Below are 4,009 nucleotides of genomic sequence, written 5' to 3'. Positions count from 1 at the left end.
CAGATTTTGAAAACCTTGAAATAGTTTACAAAAGCTCCTCTTGCAAGTGTGATACTCTTATTTGTGAAAATTGCGAAAATCTTGAAAAGAAAGTTCATTATCTTGTTAAAATTGTGGATAAGCTTTCTAAAGGTCAATCCAACTTTGAGAATGTCTTGGCATCTCAAAACTGTGTTTTTGGAAAAGCTGGATTGAGGTTTAACCAACAGAACAAGCAAGATAGATTTTCAAAGTCATTTTTGAAACTGCCACAAAAATAACCGATTGATCTGTCGAAACAACCGGTTGTTACATGCTTCTACTGCATGAGAAGAGGCCATTATGTCAGATTCTGTAAAATCAGAAAATATGTTGAGGGGCTTTATAAAGTGGATTCCTAAGTGTAGTAAAGGTTCAAATGATAAATGTAAACCAAATGTACCCACATTCATAAGGGGACCAAATCTTTGTACTTGAAAATCTTCTTTGTAGGAAACCTTGCAGGAGAGCATGCAACAATGGTACCTGGACAGTGGGTGCTGAAAGCACATGACTGGGGACAAATCAAAGTTTCTAAGCATCTCCTTTAAGCAAGAAGGGCAGGTTTCCTATGGGGACAACAACAAGGGGAGGATTCTTGGGAGAGGATCCATAGGAGACAAAGATATCTTGGTCATTCATAATGTTCTCTATGTAGAAGGATTAAAGCACAATCTGCTGAGCATTAGTCAATTGTGAGACAAAGGATATCAGGTTATCTTCAAAACAAACTCTTGTGAAATCTGTCTTCCCAACACAAAAGAGGTAATGTTGATTGGTAAGAGAATTAAGAATGTTTATCTTCTAGATATCTCTTCTCCTTGTTCAATTGGTTGTCTTCTATCCAAGCATGATGAGTCTTGGCTTTGGCATAGAAGAATTGCTCACATTCACATGAATCACTTGAACGAGTTAATTTCTAAAGATCTTGTGATTGGGCTGCCAAAGCTCAAGTTTGAGAAGGACCATATTTGTGAAGCTTGCCAAAAGGGCAAACATGTGAAAAACTCTTGATCCGGTCGGTTACATTTTAGGGTGACGTCAGTGACCGATGTCCACGTGGGCCATACTTAGTGGGACACGTGGGCCAGGGAAGCTGATGCATCTTGAAGAGAGCGATCAGGCGGAGATCCGTGATCAGAGGGAATGCGCGATCATCGACTAGGTGAGCCACGAGGCTGATCGGTCGTTATGTCACACGCAGTTATGCTGGGAACGAGAGGGAATTCCCGGTGAGAGCGCTGCAGCCGAGCCTTGTGTGGCATGGCGTCGAGAGTCAGAGAAGCCATACGCCTTTCGGTACCGTGCACAAGGGCGGTCTGAGGAAGCTGGCGGTCGGTCAGCACCCTGTGGCCCATGGCATTCGTGGGCAGAAGGGGTGATCGTTCGCACGACAGGGAATACCTGGTATGCGCACTGGTCCAAGTCGCACCTGGTACCTACGTTGAGGTTGCCCGAGACACCCAACATATGAAACACGCTAAGTTACTTCGTACGCGGATAACTTAGGGGTGTGACAAGGTATATAAAGGGGTTCCATGCTCATTTCTAGGGACGTTTTCATACGGATAAGTGGCTAGTTTTCGCACAGAGAGAAGAGAGAGAATTCACAGTGAACACGGTCCTCACAGAGATTACAGAGTGAACTACTCTTTGGTGGTTTTGTTCGCTGACTTACAGAAGGCTGAGTTAGACGTTGCGAAGCCTTCAAAGGTCAAGACACCGGCAAGATCATTTGGCGCCCACCGTGGGGTCGTGTGAATTTGTGATCCCATCCACTATGCTGTTAGATTTCATTCGTTTTTTAGACTCTTTGTTGAAAGAATGAGGAAGACAAGGCAATCTTCACCTGCGCCATCAGCTGAGGAAGGGGCTGTAACAATGGCGCAAGAAAGGATGCAAGCGGACTTGGCTGCATCACAAGGCCGGAATGAGGATTTGAACCGGGTTAATGAGGAGCTGCGCAAGTCTTTACGGGCGAAGAGGGAGGGAATGGCGGAGGAAGGGGTGGCGCTGCCACCATCTCCCCCCAAGACCTTCCCCATGCCATTTTCGTCTGAGATCATGGGTGCAGTGGTACCACCAGGCTTGGTGGGGGTGAAGGCCTCTTTTACGGGGGTGGAGGACCCTGAGGCGCACCTGACGGCGTTTCATACCCATATGATGCTCTCTGGAGGCTCGGACGCCGTATACTGCAAACTGTTCATGAGCACCCTCAGCGGGATTGCGATGGAGTGGTTCGTAAGCTTGCCGGAGGGCCACATCACTTCGTTTCAACAATTTTCGAAGCTGTTCATGGAGCAGTATATTGTCAACCGGGCACCCCCTGTGGTGTCGTACGATCTCTTTGACGTGCGCCAGAACCAAGGTGAGTCCCTCCGGGACTACCTTTGCCGTTTTGGAGCTCAGGTGGTAAGGCTACCCAGCAAGGACGAGGACATGCTGGTACATGCGTTCAAGAAAGGGATTCTTGCGGGGCCCTTTAGTGAATCCCTGATCAGGAATCGCCCCAGCACGTTCGCGGAGGTTAGGCGTCGTGCTGTGGCACACATCGCGGCAGAAACAGCAGTTTCTGAGAAACAGGAAAGCGCGATCCCTAATAAGTCGCGCGCAGGACCCAGCAAGACTCAGCAGCCAATGAGGGTGCATGAGGCCAAGGAGGGAAAGAGGGCTCAGGGAAAACCTCGCCCTTATGAGATCCTCTGCAACTACTTTGGGCATAACGCCTCAGTAGACGTCTTCCTGCATTTCTTCGAGGCGAAGAACCCTGGGGATAGGTCTTGGGTCAGCCTGAATGGAGTTGCTGGACGAGTGATCTTGGGCCTGTACCTGCAATCGTTTAAAGATTGGAAGGGCAGGTTCTACATGATCTCTTCTACTTAGCAAAGCCCAACGCTGCTCGAGGGGTTTCCCCTTTATTGGGTTCCTGGAGTCGAGTTCAAGAAACCCCGGGGCCTTGAAGCCATGGCCCCCTACGAGGGCGAGCTGTGTAGGTTGCTCCTAGGGGCAAAGTATAACTCGGCTCTTCTCATCAAACACGAGTTTGATGTGGTGTCTCTGAAGAAGTACATAAGTAGGCTCTTCTTCTTGCACCCCTTAGAATACTTGCACACTCTCATGCATACTTGCATAACATTTTATCCACTTGCATAATTATGCCATCTAACTCTTCTTTTTACCCTTGATGTAGATATGACTTCGGGGAAAGATAGGAGGAGGGCATTGCTAGAGCTTGCCCGGACCAGGAGAGCCAAGGGGACCGGTTCTTCCTCCTCCACTACCGAGCCCATCGCAGCTCCCCCTCTCTCGGTCGCGCCAGCTGAAGGCCTCGAGCCAGAGAGGAAAAGAAGAAGGCTAGTAAAGGCCTTTCCCACCACTGTGGCGGTCGCTGCTGATCCTACCCCCTCAACCGAGGAGGAGAGTTCTGGCTCTCCTCTCATACATCGCAAGAGGAAACACCAAGAGGTTGGGGGGGCTTCTTCTCTCAGGCCTGAGGAAATTGAAGTGGTACAGATCGAGGAGGGTTCACCCCCACCTCCTCCTACTCAACCTGCCTCAGCACCAACTTTCTCTCCCTCCCCTCAGCGCCTACCATCTCCGACGCCTCAACCTTTGTCTCCAGCATCACTTCCACATCCACCCCCAGCGGGCCAAGCTATTGGTCAACTCACTCCACCTGCTGGGGGTGATTCTGCCCATTCAGGGGGTCTCTCAAGACTTCCTGCATCACCACCACCGTCAACCTCTGCTGCTATTGCTGAAGGTGGTGAGGCCAGCTCGCAGCCAAGCAGCTCTGGCGCTAACAATGAGAATTTCAGTCGGGTCATTGCCCTGGTTCGACACTTCATACGCAGCCGTGACCTTCTCGAGTGGAGTGGGCAGGAGGTGGACATACACTTGGCCAAGCAGATAGTGCTTTCCCTAGAGTTTTCCACCCAACACCGCAAGCAACTAGTCCTGGAGAAGAGGATCAATGATGAGAATCAAATAA

This window comes from Phaseolus vulgaris, chromosome 4 (assembly GCF_000499845.2).
Source record: "Phaseolus vulgaris cultivar G19833 chromosome 4, P. vulgaris v2.0, whole genome shotgun sequence".
In the NCBI taxonomy this organism is placed as follows: Eukaryota; Viridiplantae; Streptophyta; class Magnoliopsida; order Fabales; family Fabaceae; genus Phaseolus; species Phaseolus vulgaris.
This window is presented reverse-complemented; position numbering follows the sequence as displayed.